The sequence below is a fragment of the Crinia signifera genome, chromosome 19, assembly GCF_055691185.1.
Source record: "Crinia signifera chromosome 19, ASM5569118v1, whole genome shotgun sequence".
NCBI classification, from domain to species: Eukaryota; Metazoa; Chordata; class Amphibia; order Anura; family Myobatrachidae; genus Crinia; species Crinia signifera.
The window spans coordinates 73,069,553-73,082,075 of record NC_139226.1 but is presented as its reverse complement, the minus strand read 5'-3'; the positions used below and the strand labels follow the sequence as shown (position 1 = coordinate 73,082,075).

The 12,523-nt window shown below is 45.5% G+C and overlaps 1 pseudogene; it reads left to right on the top strand.

Annotated features, from left to right (window-relative positions):
• Positions 1 to 159: 159 nt before the first annotated feature.
• Positions 160 to 278, top strand: LOC146044262 (5S ribosomal RNA; annotated as a pseudogene).
• The last annotated feature ends 12,245 nt before the right edge of the window (positions 279 to 12,523 follow it).

The window sequence follows — 12,523 nt, the reverse complement described above, 5'->3', positions numbered from 1 at the left end:
AGTAGTTTAATTTAAGACCCCCTGCTAATATCATGTCCTATAGGTCTTTTTACATTACCAACACATGATTTTTTTCAGTAAGCCAATACAGTTAGGAAACTTTTTTATTAGCTTACATGGTGATAGAAGTAGAAGAGAGCAAAAAAGTGCATATATCTCACATACAGCCATACCACATTGGATAGGCCCAATCTCGTCTGATCTTGGAAGCTAAGCAGTGTTGTGCCTGGTTAGTACTTGGGTGGGAGACTACATGGGAACACAAGGTGCTGTAGGTTTTTTCACATTACTGGCAAATTGTTTTTATTCTCTAGCTATTTAAATTGGAAACTTTTTCTTTTTATTGCCAGTACAGACATTTGGAAGAGGTCAAACAGACACAATAGCCATCACCTAAAGACTTACCACACTGTTTAGGCCCAATTCCAACTGCTTTTGGCAGCTAAACAGTGTTGAGCCTCTTTAGTAGTTTAATTTAAGACCCCCTGCTAATATCATGTCCTGTAGGTCTTTTTACTAGTGATGAGCGGGTCCGGATCTCCGAGACCTGGATCCGCACGGACGTCCTGAATCCGAATCCGGATCCAGGACGTCCGAGGACTCCCGCGCAGGCCCGGAGCCGAAATCGAGGCCCGACGTCACATTGGTGACGTCGGATTCTCGCGAGATCCGGATTACATAAAAGCCGGGACCCGCCGCCGCCATCTTCATTCTGTGGGGCGACGCAGAGCAGGCAGCAGTGCTGCCAGAGAGGGGGGTTTTATTTATTGCTCCGTGAGGGGGGTTTGCTGGAGCGTTGTGTGTGTCACTTTGCTGCTTGCTGCTAAAGAGCTGCAAGTACAGAGGGGGTTTAATCATTTTTATTGTGCTGCTGGAGAGTGATTTTTTTTTCTATATTGCTGTAGCCTGCTCATCTGTAATTTGTGTCACTGCTGCTGCTACAGAATACTACAGACAGAGGGGGGTTTATTGTACTGCCGCAGAGGGGGTTTTCTTTCTATATTGCTATAGCCTGCTCATCTCTAATTGTGTCACTGCTGCTGCTAGCCTGCTACAGAATACTACAGACAGAGGGGGGTTTAATAATTTTTATTGTGCTGCCAGAGAGGGTTTTTGTGCTGCCTGGCTACCTGTTATATGGTTGTAAACACCTACCAGGCAGTCACCTCTGTTGTTGCCAGTGCCACTACCTTGTACCTACCTCTCAGAGTATATAAAAAAAAATAAAAAAAAAATTAAAAATATATAAAAATATAAAAAAAAAAAATTAAGTTGTTGTTGTTGCTGACACCACTGGCTGCCGTTAGATATCGCAGACTCAGTAATTAAATTTTTAACTGTGGTTTGCTGACGCCACTTGTTGTGTTACCTACCAGTGTATCCACTTTTGTATCTTGCTGCTGTTGTCACTGGCTAGTGACAACAACCAGCTGATATCTGGGTATCCAGTTTGCTGCCACCGCTGCCGTTACATATATCGCAGTAAATAACTCCGGTTTGCTGACGCCACTTGTTGTGTTACCTACCAGTGTATCCACAAAATAAATATTGTATCTTGCTGCTGTTGTCACTGGCTAGTGACAACCAGCTGATATCTGGGTATCCAGTTTGCTGCCACCGCTGCCGTTACATATATCGCAGTAAATAACTCCGGTTTGCTGACGCCACTTGTTGTGTTACCTACCAGTGTAACTATCCACAAAATAAATATTGTATCTTGCTGCTGTTGTCACTGGCTAGTGACAACCAGCTGATATCTGGGTATCCAGTTTGCTGCCACCGCTGCCGTTACATATATCGCAGTAAATAACTCCGGTTTGCTGACGCCACTTGTTGTGTTACCTACCAGTGTAACTATCCACAAAATAAATATTGTATCTTGCTGCTGTTGTCACTGGCTAGTGACAACCAGCTGATATCTGGGTATCCAGTTTGCTGCCACTGCTGCCGTTACATATATCGCAGTAAATAACTCCGGTTTGCTGACGCCACTTGTTATGTTACCTACCAGTGTAACTATCCACAAAATAAATATTGTATCTTGCTGCTGTTGTCACTGGCTAGTGACAACAACCAGCTGATATCTGGGTATCCAGTTTGCTGCCACTGCTGCCGTTACATATATCGCAGTAAATAACTCCGGTTTGCTGACGCCACTTGTTGTGTTACCTACCAGTGTAACTATCCACAAAATAAATATTGTATCTTGCTGCTGTTGTCACTGGCTAGTGACAACCAGCTGATATCTGGGTATCCAGTTTGCTGCCACCGCTGCCGTTACATATATCGCAGTAAATAACTCCGGTTTGCTGACGCCACCTGTTGTGTTACCTACCAGTGTAACTATCCACAAAATAAATATTGTATCTTGCTGCTGTTGTCACTGGCTAGTGACAACAACCAGCTGATATCTGGGTATCCAGTTTGCTGCCACCGCTGCCGTTACATATATCGCAGTAAATAACTCCGGTTTGCTGACGCCACTTGTTGTGTTACCTACCAGTGTATCCACTTTTGTATCTTGCTGCTGTTGTCACTGGCTAGTGACAACAACCAGCTGATATCTGGGTATCCAGTTTGCTGCCACTGCTGCCGTTACATATATCGCAGTAAATAACTCCGGTTTGCTGACGCCACTTGTTGTGTTACCTACCAGTGTATCCACAAAATAAATATTGTATCTTGCTGCTGTTGTCACTGGCTAGTGACAACAACCAGCTGATATCTGGGTATCCAGTTTGCTGCCACCGCTGCCGTTACATATATCGCAGTAAATAACTCCGGTTTGCTGACGCCACTTGTTGTGTTACCTACCAGTGTAACTATCCACAAAATAAATATTGTATCTTGCTGCTGTTGTCACTGGCTAGTGACAACAACCAGCTGATATCTGGGTATCCAGTTTGCTGCCACTGCTGCCGTTACATATATCGCAGTAAATAACTCCGGTTTGCTGACGCCACTTGTTGTGTTACCTACCAGTGTATCCACAAAATAAATATTGTATCTTGCTGCTGTTGTCACTGGCTAGTGACAACAACCAGCTGATATCTGGGTATCCAGTTTGCTGCCACCGCTGCCGTTACATATATCGCAGTAAATAACTCCGGTTTGCTGACGCCACTTGTTGTGTTACCTACCAGTGTAACTATCCACAAAATAAATATTGTATCTTGCTGCTGTTGTCACTGGCTAGTGACAACAACCAGCTGATATCTGGGTATCCAGTTTGCTGCCACTGCTGCCGTTACATATATCGCAGTAAATAACTCCGGTTTGCTGACGCCACTTGTTGTGTTACCTACCAGTGTAACTATCCACAAAATAAATAATGTATCTTGCTGCTGTTGTCACTGGCTAGTGACAACAACCAGCTGATATCTGGGTATCCAGTTTGCTGCCACCGCTGCCGTTACATATATCGCAGTAAATAACTCCGGTTTGCTGACGCCACCTGTTGTGTTACCTACCAGTGTAACTATCCACAAAATAAATATTGTATCTTGCTGCTGTTGTCACTGGCTAGTGACAACAACCAGCTGATATCTGGGTATCCAGTTTGCTGCCACTGCTGCCGTTACATATATCGCAGTAAATAACTCCGGTTTGCTGACGCCACTTGTTGTGTTACCTACCAGTGTATCCACTTTTGTATCTTGCTGCTGTTGTCACTGGCTAGTGACAACAACCAGCTGATATCTGGGTATCCAGTTTGCTGCCACTGCTGCCGTTACATATATCGCAGTAAATAACTCCGGTTTGCTGACGCCACTTGTTGTGTTACCTACCAGTGTATCCACAAAATAAATATTGTATCTTGCTGCTGTTGTCACTGGCTAGTGACAACAACCAGCTGATATCTGGGTATCCAGTTTGCTGCCACCGCTGCCGTTACATATATCGCAGTAAATAACTCCGGTTTGCTGACGCCACTTGTTGTGTTACCTACCAGTGTAACTATCCACAAAATAAATATTGTATCTTGCTGCTGTTGTCACTGGCTAGTGACAACAACCAGCTGATATCTGGGTATCCAGTTTGCTGCCACCGCTGCCGTTACATATATCGCAGTAAATAACTCCGGTTTGCTGACGCCACTTGTTGTGTTACCTACCAGTGTAACTATCCACAAAATAAATATTGTATCTTGCTGCTGTTGTCACTGGCTAGTGACAACAACCAGCTGATATCTGGGTATCCAGTTTGCTGCCACTGCTGCCGTTACATATATCGCAGTAAATAACTCCGGTTTGCTGACGCCACTTGTTGTGTTACCTACCAGTGTAACTATCCACAAAATAAATATTGTATCTTGCTGCTGTTGTCACTGGCTAGTGACAACCAGCTGATATCTGGGTATCCAGTTTGCTGCCACCGCTGCCGTTACATATATCGCAGTAAATAACTCCGGTTTGCTGACGCCACCTGTTGTGTTACCTACCAGTGTAACTATCCACAAAATAAATATTGTATCTTGCTGCTGTTGTCACTGGCTAGTGACAACAACCAGCTGATATCTGGGTATCCAGTTTGCTGCCACCGCTGCCGTTACATATATCGCAGTAAATAACTCCGGTTTGCTGACGCCACTTGTTGTGTTACCTACCAGTGTATCCACTTTTGTATCTTGCTGCTGTTGTCACTGGCTAGTGACAACAACCAGCTGATATCTGGGTATCCAGTTTGCTGCCACTGCTGCCGTTACATATATCGCAGTAAATAACTCCGGTTTGCTGACGCCACTTGTTGTGTTACCTACCAGTGTATCCACAAAATAAATATTGTATCTTGCTGCTGTTGTCACTGGCTAGTGACAACAACCAGCTGATATCTGGGTATCCAGTTTGCTGCCACCGCTGCCGTTACATATATCGCAGTAAATAACTCCGGTTTGCTGACGCCACTTGTTGTGTTACCTACCAGTGTAACTATCCACAAAATAAATATTGTATCTTGCTGCTGTTGTCACTGGCTAGTGACAACAACCAGCTGATATCTGGGTATCCAGTTTGCTGCCACTGCTGCCGTTACATATATCGCAGTAAATAACTCCGGTTTGCTGACGCCACTTGTTGTGTTACCTACCAGTGTATCCACAAAATAAATATTGTATCTTGCTGCTGTTGTCACTGGCTAGTGACAACAACCAGCTGATATCTGGGTATCCAGTTTGCTGCCACCGCTGCCGTTACATATATCGCAGTAAATAACTCCGGTTTGCTGACGCCACTTGTTGTGTTACCTACCAGTGTAACTATCCACAAAATAAATATTGTATCTTGCTGCTGTTGTCACTGGCTAGTGACAACAACCAGCTGATATCTGGGTATCCAGTTTGCTGCCACTGCTGCCGTTACATATATCGCAGTAAATAACTCCGGTTTGCTGACGCCACTTGTTGTGTTACCTACCAGTGTAACTATCCACAAAATAAATAATGTATCTTGCTGCTGTTGTCACTGGCTAGTGACAACAACCAGCTGATATCTGGGTATCCAGTTTGCTGCCACCGCTGCCGTTACATATATCGCAGTAAATAACTCCGGTTTGCTGACGCCACCTGTTGTGTTACCTACCAGTGTAACTATCCACAAAATAAATATTGTATCTTGCTGCTGTTGTCACTGGCTAGTGACAACAACCAGCTGATATCTGGGTATCCAGTTTGCTGCCACTGCTGCCGTTACATATATCGCAGTAAATAACTCCGGTTTGCTGACGCCACTTGTTGTGTTACCTACCAGTGTATCCACTTTTGTATCTTGCTGCTGTTGTCACTGGCTAGTGACAACAACCAGCTGATATCTGGGTATCCAGTTTGCTGCCACTGCTGCCGTTACATATATCGCAGTAAATAACTCCGGTTTGCTGACGCCACTTGTTGTGTTACCTACCAGTGTATCCACAAAATAAATATTGTATCTTGCTGCTGTTGTCACTGGCTAGTGACAACAACCAGCTGATATCTGGGTATCCAGTTTGCTGCCACCGCTGCCGTTACATATATCGCAGTAAATAACTCCGGTTTGCTGACGCCACTTGTTGTGTTACCTACCAGTGTAACTATCCACAAAATAAATATTGTATCTTGCTGCTGTTGTCACTGGCTAGTGACAACAACCAGCTGATATCTGGGTATCCAGTTTGCTGCCACCGCTGCCGTTACATATATCGCAGTAAATAACTCCGGTTTGCTGACGCCACTTGTTGTGTTACCTACCAGTGTAACTATCCACAAAATAAATATTGTATCTTGCTGCTGTTGTCACTGGCTAGTGACAACAACCAGCTGATATCTGGGTATCCAGTTTGCTGCCACTGCTGCCGTTACATATATCGCAGTAAATAACTCCGGTTTGCTGACGCCACTTGTTGTGTTACCTACCAGTGTATCCACTTTTGTATCTTGCTGCTGTTGTCACTGGCTAGTGACAACAACCAGCTGATATCTGGGTATCCAGTTTGCTGCCACTGCTGCCGTTACATATATATCGCAGTAAATAACTCCGGTTTGCTGACGCCACTTGTTGTGTTACCTACCAGTGTATCCACAAAATAAATATTGTATCTTGCTGCTGTTGTCACTGGCTAGTGACAACAACCAGCTGATATCTGGGTATCCAGTTTGCTGCCACCGCTGCCGTTACATATATCGCAGTAAATAACTCCGGTTTGCTGACGCCACTTGTTGTGTTACCTACCAGTGTAACTATCCACAAAATAAATATTGTATCTTGCTGCTGTTGTCACTGGCTAGTGACAACAACCAGCTGATATCTGGGTATCCAGTTTGCTGCCACTGCTGCCGTTACATATATCGCAGTAAATAACTCCGGTTTGCTGACGCCACTTGTTGTGTTACCTACCAGTGTAACTATCCACAAAATAAATATTGTATCTTGCTGCTGTTGTCACTGGCTAGTGACAACAACCAGCTGATATCTGGGTATCCAGTTTGCTGCCACTGCTGCCGTTACATATATCGCAGTAAATAACTCCGGTTTGCTGACGCCACTTGTTGTGTTACCTACCAGTGTATCCACTTTTGTATCTTGCTGCTGTTGTCACTGGCTAGTGACAACAACCAGCTGATATCTGGGTATCCAGTTTGCTGCCACTGCTGCCGTTACATATATCGCAGTAAATAACTCCGGTTTGCTGACGCCACTTGTTGTGTTACCTACCAGTGTATCCACAAAATAAATATTGTATCTTGCTGCTGTTGTCACTGGCTAGTGACAACAACCAGCTGATATCTGGGTATCCAGTTTGCTGCCACCGCTCCCATTACATATATCGCAGTAAATAACTCCGGTTTGCTGACGCCACTTGTTGTGTTACCTACCAGTGTAACTATCCACAAAATAAATATTGTATCTTGCTGCTGTTGTCACTGGCTAGTGACAACAACCAGCTGATATCTCGGTATCCAGTTTGCTGCCACCGCTGCCTACCGTTAGATATCGCAGTACATAACTCTGGTTTGCTGACGCCACTTGTTGTGTTACTGATATATATCCACTTTTGTATCTTGCTGCTGTTGTCACTGGATAGTGACAACAACCAGCTGATATCTCGGTATCCAGTTTGCTGACACCGCTGCCTACCGTTAGATATCCAAAATATGGAGGATAAAAAAAAAGGAAAAGATGAGGAGCCACTTCTTCGTGCTTCTGAAGCTGATGCCACTAGTCATCATGACATAGGCGATGAAATGCCATCGACGTCGTCTGCCAAGGCCGATGCCCAGTGTCAAAGTAGAGGGCATGTAAAATCCAAAAAGCCAAAGTTGAGTAAAAGGCCCTTAAAAAGAAAAAGCAAATCATTGGAGGAGAAACTTAAAGTTGCCAGTGTGCCATTTACAACGCGGAGTGGCAAGGAACGGCTACGGCCATGGCCTATGTTCATGACTAGTGGCTCAGCTTCACAAGATGATCAAAGTCCTCCTCCTCCTCCTCCTCCTCCTTCTCCCACTTTAAAATTTAAGAGATTTAAGGTGTCACCAACAAAAATCCAGCAAACAACTCTGCCTTCCAAAGAAGACATGGTATCACAAATCCCAGTGGAGAGTCCAAGGGTGTTGGTGGTTGCGATGCCTGACCTTCCCATCACTGTACGGGAAGAGGATGCTCCTTTCAGCATTCGCAGCACACCCTCTGCATGTGCTGGAAGGATCACAGACAGTGCAGTTGCAGATGTCGATAATGAAGGTGTCAGTGTTGTACACCAGGAGGAGGATATTGATGAAGCTGGTGCTGAGGGAGAAATTGACGAGGAGGACGATGCTGATGCGGTTTGCTTAAATGAGGCACCGGGCAAGACAGTTGTTGTCCGTGAGATCCCAAAGGGCATCACCATGCCTGGACAGAAGACCAATAAATCCACCTCTTCGGTCTGGAATTATTTTTATCCCAAACCGTCCAACAATTGTTTTGCCATATGTAGCTTATGCAAAGCTCAAATAAGCAGGGGTAAGGACGTTTCCCACCTAGGGACATCCTCCCTTCTACGTCACTTGAAGAGCGTTCATAAGTTGCTGTTTAGTTCAGAAACTGTGGCTAAGAATGTACACAGTCCAGGGACAACTAAATCCCTTTGTCCTGTTGTGTCCACGTGCCCAACTACACCGCAAAGTCCCTCCTCGTCAATTTCTTCCTCAATGAGGATTGGGAGTAGTCCTATAGGCCATGTTACTTGCCTGACTGACTCCTCTCCTATCCGGGATTCTTCTGGAGGATCCTGCATTGCTACGCCTCCTACTGCTGCCGCTGCTGCTGTTGCTGCTGGGAGTCATTCATCATCCCGGAGGGGAAGTCGGAACACTTATTTCACTAAGCAATTGACTGTCCAACAGTCCTTTGCCATGAAGATGAAGTATGACAGCAGTCATCCAATGGCAAAGCGGGTAACTGAGGCCCTAGCAGATCTGATTGTATTAGATGTGCTTCCGGTGTCCATAACTGCTGGAGTAGGATTTAGACGATTGATGGACTTAGTGTGTCCCCGTTACAAAATACCGTCAAGATTCCACTTCGCTAGACAGGCGATACCGAAGCTGTACAGTAAAGTGCATAAAAGTGTTCTCAGTGCCCTGAAAAATGCGGTCATACCCACTGTCCACTTAACAACGGACATGTGGACAAGTGGAAAAGGGCAGACTAGGGATTACATGACCGTGACAGCCCACTGGGTAGATGAATCACCTTGTCCAGCAGCAACAACAGCAGCAGCACCAGTAGTAGGACCTGGGAAATGCCAGCTCCTTCCTAGGCAGGCTACGTTGTGTGTAACCGCTTTCCGTAAGAGGCACACCGCCGATAACCTCTTACAGAAACTGAGGGTAATCATTGGGCAATGGCTTACCCCTCTTAGACTCTCCTGGGGATTTGTGGTGTCAGACAATGCCTGCAATATCGTGCGGGCATTAAAGCAGGGCAAATTCCAGCATGTGCCCTGTTTTGCTCACACGATAAATTTGGTGGTCCAGAGTTTTCTAAGAGACAACAGAGCTGTGCAGGGGACTCTTTCGGTGGCCCGAAAAATTTGTGGCCACTTTCGTCATTCGGCGGCTGCATGCCAAAGACTGGAGCGGCAGCAAACACTGTTGAACCTGCCCCTCCATCAGCTGAAGCAAGAGGTCGTAACGAGGTGGAACTCAACCCTCTATATGCTTCAGAGGATGGAGGAGCAGCAAAGGGCCATTCAAGCCTATACATCCACCTATGACATAGGCAAAGGAGGGGGTATGCACCTGACTCAAGCACAGTGGAGAATGATTTCAGTGTTGTGCAAGATTCTCCAACCCTTCGAACTTGCCACACGTGAAGTCAGTTCAGACACTGCCAGCTTGAGTCAGGTCATTCCCCTCATCAGGCTTTTGCAGAAACAGTTGGAGAAAGTGAAGGAGGAGCTGAGACGGAGCGAGTCCTCTAAGCATGTGGGACTTGTGGATGAAGTCCTTCATACGCTTTGCCAGGATTCGAGGGTGGTACAAATTTTGAAATCAGAGGAGTACATTTTGGCCACCGTGCTCGATCCTCGGTTTAAAGCCTACGTGGTGTCACTCTTTCCGGCGGACACAAGCCTGCAGAAGTGCAAAGAACTGCTGGTTAGAAAACTGTCATCTTCTGAAGTGGAAAGTGACTCAGCAGCACCTTCTCCTTCATTTTCTCCAGCAACTGGTTCTGCAAGGAAACAACTGCGATTTCCTAAACCCCCCGCTGGTGGTGATAAAGGACCAAGTTTGGACATTTGGTCTGGGCTGAAGGACCTTCCAACAATTTCTGACATGTCTACTTCCACTGCCTATGATGCTATCACCATTGACAGAATGGTGGAGGATTATATGGGTGACAGCACCCAAGTAGGCATGTCAGAGAGTCCTTACCAGTACTGGCAGAAAAAAAAGGAAATTTGGAAGCCCCTGTACAAACTGGCTCTATATTACCTCAGTTGCCCTTCCTCCAGTGTGTACTCCGAAAGAGTTTTTAGTGCAGCTGGGAACCTTGTCAGCAATAAGCGTAGGAGGTTGCTTCCAAAAAATGTGGAGAAGATGATGTTCATAAAAATGAATTATCAATTCTACGAGAAAGACCAGCGTCCACAAAGTACACAGGAACCTGTGGTGGTGGATTCCAGCGGGGACGAATTAATACTCTGTGAGGGTGAGGAAGAACAAGATACTGATGGTGGTGAGGAATCGCTGGATGAGGATGAGGACGACCTTTTGCCTCTGTAGAGCCAGTTTGTGCAGGGACATATTAAATGGCAGCTTGTGATGTGGGGGCCCAAACGAACCAATCATTTCAGCCACAGTCGTGTGGCAGACCCTGTGGCTGAAATGATTGGTTTGTTAAAGTGTGCGTGTCCTGTTTATACAACATAAGGGTGGGTGGGAGGGCCCAAGGACAATTCCATCTTGCACCTCTTTTTTGTCTTTTGAATAATGTGCTCTTTGGGGCCTAGTTTGGGTGGGAGTGCCGTAGGACAATTCCATCTTGCACCTCTTTTTTGTCTTTTGAATAATGTGCTCTTTGGGGCCTAGTTTGGGTGGGAGTGCCCTTGGACACTTCCATCTTGCACCTCTTTTTTGTCTTTTGAATAATGTGCTCTTTGGGGCCTAGTTTGGGTGGGAGTGCCGTAGGACAATTCCATCTTGCACCTCTTTTTTGTCTTTTGAATAATGTGCTCTTTGGGGCCTAGTTTGGGTGGGAGTGCCGTAGGACAATTCCATCTTGCACCTCTTTTTTGTCTTTTGAATAATGTGCTCTTTGGGGCCTAGTTTGGGTGGGAGTGCCCTTGGACACTTCCATCTTGCACCTCTTTTTTATCTTTTGAATAATGTGCTCTTTGGGGCCTAGTTTGGGTGGGAGTGCCGTAGGACAATTCCATCTTGCACCTCTTTTTTGTCTTTTGAATAATGTGCTCTTTGGGGCCTAGTTTGGGTGGGAGTGCCCTTGGACACTTCCATCTTGCACCTCTTTTTTGTCTTTTGAATAATGTGCTCTTTGGGGCCTAGTTTGGGTGGGAGTGCCCTTGGACACTTCCATCTTGCACCTCTTTTTTGTCTTTTGAATAATGTGCTCTTTGGGGCCTAGTTTGGGTGGGAGTGCCGTAGGACAATTCCATCTTGCACCTCTTTTTTGTCTTTTGAATGATGTGCTCTTTGGGGCCTAGTTTGGGTGGGAGTGCCCTTGGACACTTCCATCTTGCACCTCTTTTTTATCTTTTGAATAATGTGCTCTTTGGGGCCTAGTTTGGGTGGGAGTGCCGTAGGACAATTCCATCTTGCACCTCTTTTTTGTCTTTTGAATAATGTGCTCTTTGGGGCCTAGTTTGGGTGGGAGTGCCCTTGGACACTTCCATCTTGCACCTCTTTTTTGTCTTTTGAATAATGTGCTCTTTGGGGCCTAGTTTGGGTGGGAGTGCCCTTGGACACTTCCATCTTGCACCTCTTTTTTGTCTTTTGAATAATGTGCTCTTTGGGGCCTAGTTTGGGTGGGAGTGCCGTAGGACAATTCCATCTTGCACCTCTTTTTTGTCTTTTGAATGATGTGCTCTTTGGGGCCTAGTTTGGGTGGGAGGGCCCTTGGACAATTCCATCTTGCACCTCTTTTTTTCTTTTGAATAATGTGCTCTTTGGGGCCTAGTTTTTCTATCTGCCACTGCAGTGCCACTCCTAGATGGGCCACGTGTTTGTGCCGCCCATTTGTCTTGCTTATCATAGTCATCCAGCTACCTCGGTGCAACATTTTGGCCTAAAAACAATATTGTGAGGTGTGAGGTCTTCAGAATAGACTGTAAATGAGTGGAGAAGAAAGCTGATGGGGTTAATAATAGCATAGGAGCAAAAAAACACCTAAATTATGCAATGTTAACCATTTTTATGCTTTTTTTCAAAAAAATCAGAACCCAAAACCCAAAACCCAAAACCTTTAGGGGGTGTTTTGGCAAAACCCATTAGAACCCAAAACCTGAAGGTAATCAGAACCCAAAACCCAAAACCCAAAACGCGAAAAAGTGT